This window comes from Eptesicus fuscus, chromosome 8 (assembly GCF_027574615.1).
Source record: "Eptesicus fuscus isolate TK198812 chromosome 8, DD_ASM_mEF_20220401, whole genome shotgun sequence".
In the NCBI taxonomy this organism is placed as follows: Eukaryota; Metazoa; Chordata; class Mammalia; order Chiroptera; family Vespertilionidae; genus Eptesicus; species Eptesicus fuscus.
Window position 1 is genome coordinate 36,107,433 of NC_072480.1, and position 19,097 is coordinate 36,126,529.

At 37.4% G+C, this 19,097-nt stretch overlaps 1 protein-coding gene and 1 pseudogene across 1 annotated transcript in view; both read right to left on the reverse strand.

Moving 5' to 3' along the window:
- PCDH9 (protocadherin 9) overlaps window positions 1–19,097 on the reverse strand; it is a 381,383-nt gene that overhangs the window by 88,370 nt on the left and 273,916 nt on the right. The gene's annotated exons all lie outside the window — the stretch shown is intronic.
- Window positions 312–1,640, reverse strand: LOC129150071 (nuclear prelamin A recognition factor-like; annotated as a pseudogene).

Genomic DNA, 19,097 nt, shown 5'->3' on the forward strand with positions numbered 1-19,097 from the left:
TAGGCCTAAAGGACAGTAGTCTGTCTCCATTCCTGTTGTTTGGGATTTTTTCATCATCGGATAAAAGAATACGTACATTGGGGCAATCCTCTCGAGATACAATATTCCAGTTGCAGCCATGTGACTTCGACAGCACCCCTCAGAGGGAGGGAGCTGACAGATGGGGAGCATGGAATTCTGAAAACCAAAGCGATGACAGAGATGCTAAGCCTTTCCTTCACGTGTCTGACACCCCACCTCAGGCGGCCTGCAGGCCGGGTGTCTGCTGGACCTTTACCACTTGATGTCCTGGCAGGCTGCCCTGGGCCCTCCTAGACGGTGTGCAGGGCCACGTGGGCCCGGGGGGAGTCTCCCCCGCCCCCCAGCCCCAGCCACTCCTGGTACAGCTCCTGCACATGGGCGCTGGTCTCTGGGCGCCACACCGGGATGGCAGCGTAGATGCCTTCCATCTGCCGCAGCAGTGCCCTGTCTGCACACCCGTCCTCCGCCTGGGCCTGGCCCCTGCCACTTAGGCACGCCCGGCGCAGGCCAGGACCTCCATGCAGTGGCAGGGGAACTTGCCCCTCTACAGCTTCAGGACCACTTCAGATTTTCCAAAAGCCATAAGCAGCTTCAAAGCATAGCAGAACCTCTCCATCCCTTTCAAGGGTGACCTCCTGGAAGTCTTTGTTCCTCAGGGTGTGGTAGGTGAGCACCCCCACATCCTCGCTGAACAGCTCCTTGGCCACATGCCTGAAGATGTGCGCCAGGGACCCGTCGGAGCTGGCACCCTCGTGGAGCCTCACCTCCTCCTCCTTCTGTCTCCAAACAGAGTGTCCATGGCGGTGGTGTTTGAGGCAAGGTCACTTTGCTCCATTATCTGGACAGTTTCACCTGAGGTTAACATGCAGTCAGCACCCTGGGAACTATGTAAAGCTGTGGGAACAACTTCTCAAAGGGCCTCCAGTTTCTTGTCATAACACGGGGCCACAATGACGTGGAAAACCTTGTCTGGGGACAGGTTCTGCCATCTGGTGAAGTAATCCTTCACCAGAGAGCCCATGATCTGCTGGGGAGACTTGGCCATGCAGAGGTGGGGGTGATGGGGTGACCCAGCACGCGCTCTGCATATCGAACCCAGCCCGGGCAGGCGGAGGTCAGCATGGGAAGCCGGGGCTCTTCCTCACGGAGCTGGCAGTACCGACGCACAGATTCCTTCTGACTCTCCAGGATGCTGAAGTCCGCAGCTATCTTCATGTCAAAGACAGTGCGCCCCAAGGCTTTTGAGGAAGCGCAGAGCCTTCTGGATGCATCAGTGACACTGAGGCTGAATTTAGCAGCAAAATAAGGCAGAGACTGAGGACACACGGACACTGCCAGCACCTTGTGCTGTGAGGTATCACATTTCTTATTAAGGTTCAGAACACAGAAGAAGTCCTTGGTGTTCTGCTGAGAAACTTGGACTCCTTCCTCTGCGGTCACACAACTGTCACACGCCAGGCAGTCACTCAGGAATATCTTGGCATCGGCCAACTTATGGAATTCTCCCTTCTCTCCGTTCTCCTGAGCCGGACTCCGGATGTCAACTGCGGCATTCTCTTGGTCATCGGTTTTTGTTTTTTCACTACATTCCTTCTGTGCGTGCAGTGATCACACTTCATCTGGAGCGGGGCAGGTAGGGGCCAGCGCGCCTGACCTGGAGGAAGCAGGGGAGAGCAGTAACAGCTCCTTGTGGAGCTTCTAGGGAGAGGAGGCAGCCGAGGTGCCGGAAGCCGAGTTCCAGGAGGCTGGCGGCACTGTAGGGATCATGCCAGCAGCACTGGTCCGTCAGTGCCTGGCCCATTCTCTGGAGACTGAAACTGCAGGACCACTGAGGGAGGGAGTGGCTGTCACCGGGCTGGTGGTCATGCTGGTTGTTCTACCTTTCGGTCACTGGGCTTTTATTAGATAGGATGCTACTCTCTGTGGTGGTGTACACATAGAGCTGACTCCTTTTTAAAACCGATCCACCTAAACCCTTGACCCCCTCACATACCGCTAGAAGACTAGAGAATGTGCAGAGACCCTGGGCTGATGAGAAGCTACCGCTAACTCGCCCTGACACCGGGATCCTGGTACCTGGTCTCTTTGTTCCCCTCCATCAGCTCTGTACTCCTTTCAGAGTATATTGGTCCCATTTCTTAGGCAGGTATAGAATAGGTATGTTCGTGAGTGTTAAGGGGTAACCAGTGTGGAGATCCATTTTGTCCTGCTGTCACCAGAGACGGCATGTCTATAAGTTCCCTATTAAAACTCTTTTAACCAACAACCTGAACTTTTCCACTTCCACCTTTGGCCCTCCTGCTCCTTCCGCATTTGGGGCCGACTTTGCATAAATGGCTTTGTCATGAAGCACATAGTTACAATGTTAAACACTCTGTGGGGAATGTGAGGACTAAAAAATGATGGTTCTCTTTGGAAAAGAGAACTATTCATTAGGAAATATTAAAATATCTTTCTCACAAAGAATAGAAGCAAGAACAAAAGCAGATTCATCTCAAAGCATGAGATTTAAATCTTTCTTAAATTCAGGTTTGCTCTAAATTTCCATGATTCTGTGATATTTAGTTGAAAGGTTTTTAAGCTGCCTTCATAATGAGGTAAAAACTATTCCCAATAATTTTGGTGCACTACATCTTTTGCTACATATGATGATATGCTACAGAGCTATGATGATATGCCAGTGACCATACATGTAGTGGCACACTCAATGGAATGTTCAGAAATGAGCTCTATAGTGAGAGGTGAGAGAATGAGAGACAGTGTGAAAAAGAGAAGAAAACTGGAAACATTTGCTGTACAGAGTTGTTAGTAACTTAGAACTAGGAAATGTCAGCAAACAAAATCCAAAGGCATGAAGCCAAATGGATAAACCACAAATGGCCCATAGCCCGACACTCAAACTTTAATGCCTAACTCACTGACTAATGTGGAAGACAAGGAGCAAAAGCAGGAAGACTATTCTAATATAGCTCTTGATCTGACATTAGAAAAGTGAGATTTAAGGATTCAAATATACATACTGTACTTTATCAAAGATGAGACAGATAACAAGTCATGTTAGATGAATAACATCACCACAAATAGTAGCGCAAATTTAAATCCTCATAATTCTAAAGAAAATAATGAGTTCCTTTGGTCTAATTATGCATGTATGCTTATTAATGGACTAGAGGCCTGGTGCACAAAATTTGTGCACTTGGAGGGTCCCTCAGCCCGGCCTGCACCCTCTCACAGTTCAGGAGCCCTCAGGGAATGTTACCCTAAGCCATCAGTCAGATACCCTTAGCACTGCTGCACTCGCCAGCCGTGAGCCTGGCTCAGGGCTTCTGACTGAGCAGTGCTCCCCCTGTTGGAGCACACTGACCACCAGGGGGCAGCTCCTGAGTTGAGCGTCTGCCCCCTGGTGGTCAGTGCATGTCATAGCGACCAGTCATTCTGCTGTTAGGTTGACTTGCATATTAACCTTTTATTAGATAGGATAGGTATAATAGTTTGTGATATCAGATTAATCCAGTTGTTTACAGCAGTATAGTCCAATACTGTTGCTACTTGCTACATGTGGCTATTTACATTTAAACTAATAAATAAAATTTAAAATGTGTTTCCTTAATCACAATAGCCACATTTAAAGTGCACAGAACCAAATATAGCTCATTATATCAGTCAGTGTAGATATAGAACATTTTCATCATGACAGAAAGTTCTTTTGGACAGCACTGCTTTAATGTAATACAGTTTTTCCAAATATTGAGGCACAGATGCACATTTTATGTGTGACAAGGCTGTCTAAAATCATAGGTCAGCCCAATATACTAGTATAACTATAATAATCCTAAATGCAATATGAAAACATAATACAAAAATTGTAACAATTTTTCTCATAATAAATGCAGTTTAAAGTAAAAAAAATAAATAAAACTAGATATTTTGACATCGGAGTTTACCTTTGTCATTTTATTTTTGCCTGTTAAACTTTAATAAAGAATTTCACATTACAGGATACTGAGAGGTTTTTGGAATGGGATGGGTGCTCCTTCTTTGCAATCTGTCACATATATTTTAAAACTTGGACCATTTACTAATCTCTGTTTATCATCACTGCAACCCTGGTATCTAGCATGTATTCAGTATGTTTGTGCAATGAGGGAGACTTTCATCCAGTTCTAACAGGAAATCATTCAGCATCTGCTTAAACACTTGCATTGGCAAAGGATTTACCGCTTCATAAGGGAAGGCATTTCTTTTTTAACAGTTCAGTCAAAAACAAGTTTCTTTATTACAAAAAATCCAAATTTACTTGCTTATAGAACTTCCATTAGTCCTACATTTTATCAGACAAAAGTTGAAATAAGATGTTTATTTTTCCAAGGAAAAGACTTTGAAATACTTACAGGTGACTAACATTTAACCTACCAACTCACCTATAAGGCATCATTTCCAGATACTTCGTTGTCCTCTTCTTAATTTAAGTCTCTTGAAATGCAATGGCCAGAACATTACATTATCTGCCACTTGTTCTGATCAGTGCAGAGAATTGTGGGAATTACCTCCATAGCTCTGTATAGTATACTTCTATTAATGATGCCCAAGATTCCATTAGCTTTTCTTGGCATTCTCATCACAGGATGACTCATAGTCCACTTACAATCAACTAAGAGTTCCTAAGTCTTTAAGATGAGATGTTGTCAAATCATGACTCCTTCGTCCTTGGTTCTTTTAGTTATTTCTTGTATTTGAGTAGAAGACTCTTTTTCATGCTGATTGCTTGGGCATGCTGTTCCATCAGTCAAAATTTTCTAAACTTTGATTGTGTCAATCATCTAATACATTAGCTATCAATTCAGCTTTGCATTAAGTGCAAATATGATAAGCATAACCTATACGTCTACATTAAAGTCATTGATACAAATAGTCCGAGGGCAAATGTCCATACCACAACACTAGAAACTTCTAAGATTATACTCACATATCTTCATGTTTTTTTCACTTATGTTTTAAGAACCACACATATATAATCTTTAATTCTTAAAATGTCCCTTTAGGACACTACCAACAATTTATCCAGAAATAAGCAAAGAATGTAAATGAATTTATCAAGAGTGCTTAACTAGACATTGGCAGAGCTGGAAATCCATGTGGGGCAGTTTCACTCCAAAGTCTGCCATTTCCAGATACTTCTGTAGCCCTCTGACATAATGTCTCTTTTCAAGTATAGCTGGATTTCCTTAGATCTTTTAACTATAACATGTGTAAGTATAACAAAGACTGTCAAAAGCCATGCTAACAGTGCTAATTTATTTCTATAGCATTCCAGTAAGCTGTCAATCTATTTCTTTAAAAGTAAAAATGAACTTTGCTTGACGTTTTTGCTATTTTAAAAACGTGTTAGTGATTCCATTTCTTTTCCTAAATGTTTACTACATAACGAATCTTTTATCCCATACTTTGCTATGAAGGATTGTTAAGTCAATCAATCTTTATTTTAAAAAATCCATCATTTAGCCCTTTTTGAATTTCAGACCCCCCAAGTAAATTATATATTTAGATACTTCCTATTTCAACATTTTATTACTCACTGTTTCATGCAGAAGCATATAAAGCAATATTAAATTGCAATCACTAGTCTAGTGTTTATAATTAGGTTCATAGCATAATCCTGTCAGATGGAAGAATAATGTACTCTTCAAATTCAATAGTATGATTGAAAAACCTAAATTTTACTCTTGCCCAGTGCTTTTTGCATTAAACACTATCATGCACATGAATTAAATGCCCTCTATTTAAATTTTTTTTTTCAATAATAAGCATTAATTCACTTTCTAGAAATTGTTACCAAAATATCAAAAATATTGGTGCTTTGACCTGAATTGGTGTTTTATCAAAATTCTATTTTCCTAGATTTACACAGAATCCTATATAATAAAAGCCTAATATGCTAAGTGTCTGGTCAACTGCTCTGCCATTTAACCAATAAAGCGTAATATGCCAATGATATGCTAAGACTGCTCAACCACTCATTATGACATGCACTGACCACCAGGGGGCAGATGCTCCAACTGGTAGGTTAGCTTGCTGCTGGGGTCTGGCCAATCGAGACTGAGTGAGACAGGCTGGACATGCTCTGGAGCCCTCCTGCGGTCCCTCCCTGGCTGGCCAACTTCCTGCATCTCTCCCTGGCCCTGATTGTGCACCAGTGGGTTCCTTCAACCTGGCCTGTGCCCTCTCGCAATCCAGGACCCCTCAGGGGATGTTGGAGAGCTGGTTTTGGCCGATCCCACTAGAGGAGCACTGCTCAGCCAGAAGCCGGACTCACGGCTGGCCAGCGCAGCAGCGGTGGTGAGAGCCTCCGGGGAGCAGGCCTAAGCCATCAGTCAGACATCCCCCGAGGGCTCCTAGATTGCGAGAGAGTGCAGGCCGGGCTGAGGGACCCCCCCCCCCAAGTTCACAAATTTCATGCACCAGGCCTCTAGTCAATTATAAAAGCTAAATCTATTCTGAATATCAGTTATTCGATTTTTGTTCGTACGTTAATTGTGAAATGGGGCATGCACATCCTCTAAAGACCTAAATAGATCTACTTCATATTTTGAGAGTAAAGTTAATTGCAAAAGTGTTTCTTGGAAAAATCATAGGTTTTAAAATAATTATATTGATAACAATGACATTTTAGCTCTGGGTTATGTGTCCAAAGTATATGTATATATGTATGTTTTTAAGATATCATTCTACACCCAATTCTCGCTTTTGTTTTCTGCACTTGTAAGTACATTCTCTTTGACAAAAGAGGAAATAGAAAATCAAACTTTCTTCAGATATTCTTCCAAAGGAAAACTAGATTATCTGACACCTATCAAAGTTGTTCCAGGTTGACATTTCTTGAAACTCTGATTAGAATTTCAGAAAAGCTAGATGTATAACAACTAGAGACAGTGTGATTATTATTACTCTCACATAATTTTCGGTGCAGAAGAACCTAAAAATTATTTGTTGAAATGGGAAGTATATGAAGTTACATGTATGCTAAGAATGATAAGTGCAGGAGACATTTCTTTGGCAGTCCTTAAGAAAAACTGAGTTTAAAAAGTTGTAGTCCCATTTCTAACAAATGTCTAATTTTCTTCTCCTGAGGTCACATCCTGTGTCCCTTCTGGATTGTAACACTGATCCTGACATTTCCTAATGGTAGCAGGAGTGAGGTTTATGTTATCCCCCATCCTACCCTTTCTCCATTATGGTTCTAAATCTCTGAGGGTGTCACTTTATTAAAAAAAGAAAGAAGGAAAGAAAAGCTAGCCTGTATTGGATTCTTCTGTCTAGCCTATAATGATCAGTGTCAGAATTGCTGGCTACTCAGTCTAATTGTTTGGCCGACTTATCTATGCAGATCACTACCCAACTGTGTCAGTCATAGATATTGATCAAAGGGGCCAAGTTGTTCAGATCTTTGGCCATGCATGAGATCAGCTTTCTAATTACAGTACTGAAGATTTAAAGTGCATTTGGACAAATTCTATGTCTTTTCAGAATCTTCCTGCTTTAAATGGCAGTATAGTACTGCAGAATAGTTAGCTAACACTCTGTAGCACGATTCACTGGTCTTCAGTGCAGATAATGGTAGGATACTTTCATAGGTTATAACAATGTATATCACAAAGGAAACACAATTGTGTTATTCATATGTGTAATCATCCATGGACTGACTAGAAATAACAGCGGTCTTATTATGCAAACAGCAGTCCATAATATGCAAATGAATATAAACAAAACCAAACAACCACCTCCAGAATAATGTTTACTGATGTGTCCTTAAAAATCTCTTTCTTAAACCACATTTTTCCTGTCTTCTCAAAACATTAAATAAATCAAAGATGAATGCATGGAAAAGTTTATGCTCTTTCTCCTGTGTTTTTGAAAAGGAACCACAATATAATCTTATTCTGATTATTTGATTTATATTCTCCCAAGGCCATCATTGCCTCCTGGCATCATTGTATGCTTGTGTAAGGTTTATATGGTGTCTCTTTTAATTGCTTAAACTAATCTATTCAATGACTGCAAATCTAATGCACACTGGAACAGGCAGCCCATAAATTCTATCCTTCAGATGTGTCCTTGAACATCTATTTGTCCTGATGAAGAGGAGAAACAAAACAAATAATAAAATGGGAAAAGCCTATTCAAATATTATATCCAAGAGACCTTAGAGTGAAAAAGATATTTTAGTTAAAAAAGACAAAAAATAAACATCTCCTTGGTTTTACATTTTATAAGGAATCATTCTAATTACAGTGCAGTTAAGGCTTCAAACTACTCTTAAATAATATGTGATTTACCAAGAGAAAAAAAATAGATCATTAAACATGCTGTTAATATAATTGATGTAATATTAATTTTTTGATATATATAACTTCCACTGAGTGAAAACATTCTTAATGCCAAAGAAGAAAACTATGTTATGCTATTACAACTGTGTATTTCCTAATCTTATGTGACTGCACTATGATTATGGAGTACTCCATTTTAATGTATAGCTAATACACACATACACATACACAGCACAATGAAAGAAATCAAGTCACTTATACAATGTAATTGTTTTGATTCCTAGAAGTACGGTTGCCAAAAGATAGCCAATCCTGGATTATCTTACACATTAAACAGACTGATCATATTATCCTAGTAAATACATAAGAGTAAACACAGACACAAATAGTGGTAGAAGAAGGAGGATGAAAGACAATGATCATAAAATACAGAAAAAAAAAATTTGTATTCAAACATATACCATCCATTCCTGGTTTTTTTGTGGACCTTTGCTTACCTTGCAACTACAGCCTACTGTTGAACCCTGAAGCAGACGTGGTTTAAGTCATGCAGCCATTGCTCCCCTTAAGAAATGGTTGCTGCTACTCTGCTCACCAAGTATATGTGCAATACTTAGTTTTTCTCAAACTACTAGACCATTGTTTATAATAAGGCCTGAAATCACTAATTTTTGGCCCAATTGTTGAGATCTATGGTAGTTTCCAAATGTACATCTGAAATCCTGGTTCACTCTCTCATTTATTGTTTACAGGAATGATTTGATAGAGTTCTAATCTCCATTATATTAATACAGAAATTCCAAACCTGGTTTTGACAAACAAAAAGATCAACTCAAGTCACCTGTAGTTCCAATAGAAACAAGCTTTATGACTTTTACTTGGCCTACCACCCTTCCTCTAAAATAGTAAAATAAGACCAAAAATAAATAAAATTAAGTTAAAAGACTTAATTGTGTTTTATTTGTCCTTGATTTATATGTAAAAATTCATTTGGTATTTGGTAAACAGACAAGTGGCCTCAGGAACTTTCTTTCTTTCCCTATTTTATAGTATGCTCATCTCCTTCCCAATCAGCTCTATCTCACATTACTGACAGTAGCCATACCCTCAAACTTCTATTTTATTTCCTTTGGATTCTAATCCTAGTTCACTGAATTGTAGTATCATTGGGAAAATTAGCCCTCTGAATAACTCCGAGTTTTGTTTATCCTTGTGGCTTCCCCTGGGCATGGTTTTTGCATCCAATGCCTTAGAACTTGCATCTTTTCCTAATTCTGATCACTTATGTGCTAAAAGCTGGTATCTTTTGGAATATTGCTTTAGTCCTTCAGAAATCTAAAGGTTTATCTTTTTTTTTAATCTCTTATAATGAAAGTTATTACAAGCAAGAACAAACACAAACTTTCAAATAACAAGACACCATACCATGGTTATTTTATTAAAATAAATGCTCAAGAGATACGGTTGTGTGCCACAGTCAGCTACAAAGAAGATGAATTGTATTTATGAGCCACAGATGGAATGGTGAAAGAGGAAAGGACAGTTTGGTACTGGAGGTCCTCAAAGAAAAAGGAAGAGGTAACAGGATGGTGGTCTAGACCAATGGTTTCAAAAAACAAGATATACTAGTAATATGAACCTGTTATAGGTAACTATTCATTTTCAAGTATATCCATATATTTACAGGTTAGCTTATCTATCAAGACACAATAAAACCTATGGTAATATTCCTCATGAATAAGATGATGTAACATTGGATTTCAAATGTCTTTTATACTTTCAGTATTGTATATGACTTCCTATCACAAGATCATCAGTTAGTTTTGAAAATGTAATGTATTTGATGTAACGCTTATTCTAGAAGTAGACATGTAATTTTCTTGATGTTTACTTGCATCTACTGTATTAGATTCCATTGACAGTGTTGTGCTATGTCCACTTGAAAATGGGCACATGGCCACTTGCTGAGGATTACTTTAATCATAGCAGAATAATGTGATTGTTATTTCACATATCAGGAGTGAACATGTTACTTGAAACATTACATCAAAAGCAAATGTGTGACTAAGGATGTCACTCTTCATCTTTTCATGTTATGATTCTCCTCCTCTTCCCTCAGAATACCTCCCAAAGGTATAAACTGCCACTATAACCTTAGTATTGGGTTAAGTTTCAATCCATATATTCAATATTAGAAAGTTAAACTTTATTTTCTTTAATGAAAAACACATTGAGATTCCGTTATTTGTTGCTACAGTACAGTGTATCATCTCCAACTACCTCCTGGGGAATTTGCTCCCCATTCTGGAGGCTATTGATATAAAGGCACATCTGTATGGGACATAGGAAAGAAACTTTTATTTCTGTTTTCTCTAAGCCAACCCCATTCTCTTCCTTCCTTTCTAGATATAACCCCTTTTTCAGAGCCATTCAAGTGCCTACTTTGTTCAACTTCCTGCTATTAGCTATAGGCTTGTGATGAGAGAGGCTTGAATCCATGTGCACAGACATTGGATTATATAAGAAGCAGAAAAAAAATATAATCCGGAGTTGAGGGAAAGACAGTGTTGTCACCCCTTTATGAACTCCTGAGAACATTTTTCCATGTGTCAGTGCTGTATTAGTAACAGTCTACAGAACTTTTTCTTGATGTAGTTTACCAGCACATTGTTTGTTGGCTAACCTGTCCACCTAACTTCTTAAAACACTGTTTCCATAGTAAAACAGCTTTCTAATCTCAAACAATTGACGCTCGCCACACGTTATGGAAACAAAACCCATTCATAAGTGATAAATTGCACATATAGAAATGTTCAGGTCTTATGGCAGCTGAGAGTCTCAAGCAGCTCTAAAGTGAAATTTTATGTTGTAAAGTTTAATCATGAGAGACTGAACATGCAATACAGTGTGAACTATTCACCTTATCTGCAACAGTGTTGTGACATAACCTGGTTTAAATAAGACAGTTTTAACCACATAGTAGTTAAGTGACTTTGGATATGACACTAATAAAAGCCTGTTTTGTTAGAGATGTGCGAGATGCTTAGGCTTTTACTCCTTTGTTTATTTTGAGAATGTTAATCATTGTACTAAAGTAATAAAAGAAAATTGTGGGTTTAAAATTTCCACTGAAACGTCCATTTCTTCGCCATGAAGTAGCATGATAAATGTCTATAAAGCATCTCTGCCCAGCCCAATAAAGGTTATAATAATCAGAATAGACATGAATAGGCTATGCTACAGAAAGCAAAAATATAAATTACCTCAAGTTTATTGAATTATAACAATCAGGATTATTTCTGATACCATGAAGTTTTCTCAGATGAAGAGCTGTCAATAAAATATAAATCCTTTGGGGAAGAACAGACAATCTATCCTAACCTTAAATTATCTCAATGGACTTTTGGTTAGGGCAGTGGTCGGCAAACCCATTAGTCAACAGAGCCAAATATCAACAGTACAAGGATTGAAATTTCTTTTGAGAGCCGAAAACCGACTTCTGCACATGGGCCACGAAGTTTCAATCGCACTGTACGTGCGCGCCCGCACGTGGTATTTTGTGGAAGAGCCACACTCAAGGGGCCAAAGAGCCGCATGTGGTTCGTGAGCCGTAGTTTGCCAACCACTGGGTTAGGGTAAGAATTAATAATAATTACTAACATTAGCCAACACTTACTAAGTTTCAGACACTGCCCTAAATGTTTTATTTATATGGAATTATTTAATCGAAAACGACCTTATTAAGTAGTTAGGTAGTATTATTCCCATTCTAGGGAAACAAAAGCACAGATAGATTAAGAATCTTTCCCAAGGGCATCCAGATAGCAGAGCATGTTTTTTAACTCCTCTGATGATATGGAATAACTACTGTTGAGGAAGTTCAAAGCTGTTCCTGAGAAATTCAAAAACGTCTAGGCAATGCTGAACATTTTGCTTAGAGCAGTGACAAAGAAAAATAGGTGGAAGAGGGGCCAAAGAAATTAAAGAATCACTCAATAGGCCTTTCTATATTCATGAATGTTCTCATTCAGCAAACCTTTATCAAATGCACACTATGTGCCAGGAACTAGATAACTAGGTGCCAGGAATACAAAAATAATGTACTTGACCTTGGGGAGATCTTAGTATAGTAGAGGAAATAGAAATAATTGCCATAAGATATGGTAAGCAGCAATATATTTATATATAAAGTGCTATGATATCATCCCCCTCCAAAAGCAACTTCACAGTGAATGAAAAGTAATATATTTCTAAGTAAACTGTATGGAAGAGCAATTTAGTAATCAGTGTGATATAGTTAATCAAATGAAAGTCTATAAGAGGTGAGTTTTTGCTTCATTAAAAAAGGATGAGGAATTAAGATTGGGAGAGAGAAAGAAGGCATTAAGGAAAGTATTTCCTGTGAAAGATATGGCATAAACAAAGTGACATAGGAGATATCCCATTAGTCCTTTGAGGAAAAATATGCAAAGTGACTATTGTATATTGTCTACTTCAATCTATTGAATATCCTTCAATCCTACAATCCCCCCACTAACAAATTGAATTTCAGTTACAAGTATTCTTCCAACTTTGGTTTTGCTTTAAATATCCTAGGGAAAAAATGTTGATTATTCCTCTTAAAGAATTAGCAGCCCAGCTGGTGTAGCTCAGTAGTTGAGCATTGACCTATGAACCAGGAGGTTATGGTTTGATTCTCCATCAGAGCACATGCCCGGGTTGTGGGCTCAATCCCCATTGGGGGACATGCAGGAGGCAGCCAATGATTCTCTCTTATAGTTGATCTTTCTATCGTTCTCTCCCTCTCCCTTTCTCTCTGAAATCAATAAAAATGTATTTAAAATAAGGATTAACAGAAAAAAACTGTATAGAATATGAGGTACTCATATATAAAAGTCAATCTGAGGAACATATAAAGTAGAAATGTACTGAAAGTTCCATTAGGAAGCTCTTATATGGGAATATTGGCAAAGGACTGTACAGGCCCTTTGGCTAAAACTCATTTCCTCTCTGGAATCTCTCAGTGCCTGATACTTTACCAATAAAATTCCTCGAGATTTAAATGATTTTTGACTTCATGAATAAAGTATAGATTCCCCCAGGCAAGTAACACACTTTATTCTCATGCATACTATATTTTACTGGGAATAGCATTTAAGTAAGCCCAACAAAGCTCAAGACCAATATGGAAGAGAAGAGTCAATATTTAGGCAAGGCAGGCAGTGCTAAGGTTAGGGGCAAGTCCCTTGAGCTGGAAGTCAGGGGAGATGAGAAAACAGAGTACAGACTTTCATTTGTTGTTTGTATGACCTATATCCTGTCCAGGATATTACATTTTATCTGTAATCAAATAAGAAAAAAAAAGGACAAATATGACGTTTGGGGGAGTAAAGAGAGTTTATTTTATCTTTGTTTGTATCAATAGATCCATCTGCACTATCATTTTTATTTTATAATTCTTGAGGACAAAGACAAAAACAAAACAAAACTTCTGGTTTGGAAATTTGAACCTAATTTTTCAATTTTGTTTTCCATTTAATCACTTCCCAAATTCTGAAACTTAGACCATGTCCCCCCACCACAAACACCTAACCTATCATGTTTAAATAACTTGTTGGGAGTATCATTTCTCTTTATTCACTGGAAACCTATAATAAGTTTGGGGTGTGTCATATTATTTTTCATTCTACTAACACATTTCTAAGATATGTATACTTCCCCCTAGGTAATAACTAATAAATAAGATTTCACTCTTCTTAATTGTATACCTCTCTCTCTGTCTTTGAACTATATACCGTCTATATGCTTGACACTTGGAAGATCTTGTCTAATTTTCATAGGAAGAAGAAAAATCTGGCTTGCAGAGTATTTGGAGTACAGTGATGGCAGACAGCCTATATGCCAGTTTCACAAGGTTGCAGCCTGAATCATAGGCTGTACTTTAAACGGCAGCATATGGCTAGAGAGTCATAGCAGCAGGAAAGCGTGGCAATGCCCAGATCACAGCTGTAGGCACACAAAGAAAGTTCCGATGCTGGTATCCATCTCCCTTCTTCTCATCAACAACAAAAAAGATGACTATTTAAGATTCTGTTGTCTTAAAGGTTTTATTAAGTTATTGCCCAGGGTAGGAAAGGGATATTATTGTCTACATATGTTTGCCAGAATCATGCAGCTTCAATATTCTGGTTTTCCTAGCAGGTGTCTCTTTAAGTACTTATTCTAAATGGAACACAACTGGGAAACATCAGAAAGGGCACTGTTGACAACTGTCATAGCAGGTTCCAGTTTGAATGGTAACTGAGCAGAAGGTCTCCCTCCAGAGTCCTTCAGATCATCCTAATAGCAGCATCATTTCCATCAGGAACCCAGCTTCTATCAGAAGAGAGTGCTGGGAAATAGTGCCGCTTGGGAAATCTGATATCTGCACTGGAAATTGTCCATGCCACCAGATTTCCTATAGAAATAACTATGGTACACTTAAAAGAATCCTAATTTTAAAGGCAAAACTTCAGTATTTGAAGGGAGCACATAATCCAGATAGGTGTCAATAATGAAATGAAAATATGCTAACTTAACCTTTGTTTATATCTGTTGTACCCTTAAATATACACTAAAAACTTTTAATAACATAAATGAAAAAAAAATACCTAAGATATCCAAATGTTTCCTTAAACTATCCTATTACCGATTAATTTACCAAATCTAGGAATGATGATTTAGATGTATACAATCAGGTATTTATGTTTTTGTCTTGTATTATTTTGATTAGTCTTGGGTTATATTATGGTTGTTGCCATTAACCACAAGAAAACAACAGACTTATTTTCAGATGCTGAAACTTAAGAGTCCATTTAAATGCTAATTTTCAGATAGAGCTTATAATATATTTAGGGTAAAGTTGTTCTGCTAATCAAATATGTGGAATAAAAAAACAACAACATGGATTTTCTTCTTGCTCAGGATTATCCATCTGCAAAACAAAAGCTACTATAATCTATATATATAAAAGCTTAAGTGACCATCCAACAATTCCACTGTCTGACCAGTAGCTATGACTTGCACTGACCACCAGGGGGCAGATGCTCAACACAGGAGCTGCCGTGCTGTGGTGACTTGGCAGCTGCAATTCTCAGGTGACACACCTGGAACCAGAGAGGAGGAAGCCCAATTCTGGGGTGCGTCACCTGAGAACCACCCTCTCACAATCTGTGACCTCTTGAGGGATGTCAGAGAGCTGGTTTCAGCCTGATTGCCACAGGCCAGGCTGAGGGACCCCACCTGTGCACAAATCCGTGCACCGGGCCTCTAGTTTATACATGATTACAAGAAAAATAGATAATATTACCTAGCATGCTATATTACACATTTCTGAAAGGTATCCTTAGTTCAGATACACTGAGTGGCCAGATTATTATGATCTCTGAACTCATAATAATCTGGCCACTCAGTGTAGACTGACCACAGAGTTGGGATTTTAAAATAAGGTTTTTCCATGTGTAAGAACTGCATTGTGGGTAGTTAGAAAGAAGCAGAGGACTTACTAGCCAGAAGCTGGGGGCCACTATCTCCTGGCCCCTTGACATAACAAGATTTGCGAGCTTTCCCTTATACATAAGTACACTGAGTGGCCAGATTATTATGCATTCAGAGATCATAATAATCTGGCCACTCAGTGTATATTTGTTTAAAAAGAAGTGAAATTGACTACAAGACATTAATACATGTTTCTATTTTAATTTTTCCACATCATCTGCAAAACATATATATCTAGTCTTCTTGAGTAGAAGTCATACATAAGAGACACATAAATACATTGTATTTTCTTTTATATTAAGCTATTAATACACATACATATATAAATTATAAGGTCCAGTACACCATACACATTTAAATTTTTAAAAACACAAACATATTTGTATTTATAAAGAATTTTATAAAATTGTCTTTTAGTCTTATGGTCTATATAAATATTTGTTTAACAAAGAATGACTTGATGTTTTAAACTACATGTTGTAAGTGTTGAGTTAATATTGAATGTCCTTATACATAAGAATAATGAGGCTAAAGTTCACCAAAAAATATAAAACTACAAACCTTAGAGTTTTCACTGTCTTTGACTGGGATAGACTGGAAACTCATGCAAAAATTGACTCTAGGCAAACTTTCATATAATTAAGTCTTTTCCTTATTTTTTATAATAAAGTGCCCTTATATATGGCTTTTAATGAAAAAGTAAGACCGTGCTTCACATTTCATTGAGAAAATTAAAGCCAGTTGACAGAAACTTTCTCATATTTTATTCAAAAAGTCTATATACCTACATGGTCCTGAATTTAATTTTTCCATCATCTTGCTCATTAATAATGATGGAAATATCTATTTTTCCAATTAAAACCTGATATAAGCACCTGTTATGGAATCAATTCACCCTTCCATTCCCCTGAAACATCAACATCCCTCTCTAACAACTTATCATTCTAACAACATACAGATATTCTGTAGTGAGTCTTTTTAAAACTGGAATAAATACACAACCAATTTTATTTATTCCAGATTTTCATCAAAATAACATCTACTTTAGCTTCTCTTAATCATGTTCAGAGTTCCTGAAAGTCATTTATTCTACCCAAATTTCCCCCCTTATAACTCTAAAGATTATATTTTTAAGACCGCCAACAACATCCATGTCTATCAAATCATAGGTATACTTTTCCAGTGCTAGTTTTATACAATTGACCATACTATGCTTGAATTCCTACCCCTCCCTCCTCACCTTTTCTATACCTCTCCCTAACTCACTCCCTTGGGCTGCTCTTACCTACCACCTGCTAGTTATTATCTCTCATCCCTTTGTCTTTTTGACTTTTCTTTCTTATCTCATTCTCTTCTATTTAACTACTGAACACTGAATTTCTTAATAGCTCAGCTTGCAGCAATACTTTTTTTCCCCCTGAAAAGTGATGTTTTCTATTTCCATTGCTTTTAATATTACTTATTGGGAAATGACATTCACTTTGAATAAACAAACAAACACACGCATTTATAAGTTTACATCTATCTATCTGTCTTAACTTGTGATACTTTCTATAAGTTTTTACCTCATTTTTCCACCTCAAGAAATGGCAATGCTGGTTAGTTAATTGCTCATATTCCCAAATTGGGGGCATACTTAAAACCTCCATCCCTCTCACCAGCCCCATCTAATCCAGTAAGAGGTGAGCTCGATCACACCACATATTCTCTCTCTCACACACACCCTCTTCTCCTCCACAGTCCAAGACCAAGCCAAGCCAAGCCCAAGACCACTTCTTACAAGGTAGCTAAGGTAATCTTATAAAAGTATAATGTAACCATGTGTTCCTCTAACTAGAATAATTTAAAGTAAGATAAATATAAATTATCTTGGCCAACATATCTTAATAGTTTCTAACCACCTCCACAACTACCTTGTATGTTAGAAAATTTCATCCATCCTTCAGATTTCAGTTATAATATTACTTCCTATAAAAAATTTTATGATTTGATCTAAAGTCATATTATCCTTCTCCTCTTCTCTGTTTTTCATTACAATCTTTATCACATTTTGCAATCTATTTATTTGCATGCTCACTTATTTAAAAGTATATCAATCACTAATTTTTTTAAATCATAAAAGTTGTGTTTATGTATGTTTTATTTAACTTTATATCCAACCCTTTGCTTAATATTTGACACTCAATAGGTACTTAATAAACATTTATCAAATAAGTATCTAGTAAAACTCTTTTAGCAGTAAAGAACATTAGGGTGAAATCCGATGTAAATAAAACGCAGAATTAAAAAAATTCATAAAAGCACACATGCTGGTCCCAAGCTGTTTTTATAAGCTATATTTGTTTCATCATAGTCAGCCTTTATACATGCTTACTAAAGTAAGTTCCATGTGTTTTGCTACTAACAGTCTATTTTAAGCATGTGCTATATGCTGTGCATTATATCTATTAATAGGATATATAAAGTACTGACCTTAATGAAATTTCCAGGATAGGTTAAAATAAGACAAAGACATAAAAAAATAAAAGAGCAAAATTATAATAAAAATATATACTTCAGAAAGATTTGTTTTGTAATAACTACTATAATTACTTATTTAAAACTTGATCCAACTTAAACTTATCAGACTTACATTTTTCTAAAGATCCTGTTAATTATACAATTTTTATGAAAAAAACTTCCCTTTTTTATTATCTCATGAATGAAATTCTTGCTATTCTATAAATTAAAATTCACTGCTTATTGAATGCAATATATGTCCACCCACTTTCTTCATTTGTCATCATGCTAATTGCAGACACTATTAAGTATTTCAATATAAATTGAAGTGATAAATTTGAAAATTATCATGGAAATTAAACTAAAATTTATGACACAGGTAAGATTTATAACAAAATTAGTCCAATTAATTTATTTACCAGTAAAAATAAAATGAGTTCCTATAAGATATATATGTTTACAGAGAACAGGCTCCCAATATATACCAAAAAGCCAAAATTACAAAGGCATATAAAAGTAAACATGAGTAAATATTAGCATATAAAAGCTATATTACTATTCAATATTTAGTTACAAATGTAGGATTTGGAGTAGTCTTCTTATCTGTTTTGGTTGAACATAAGAATTTATTAAAGCTGTCTTCCCGCACTACCTACAACAGGCTCTCCTTGAAGGAGAACCACACCCCTGTCTATCCCCTCCTAAGACATGTCTTAG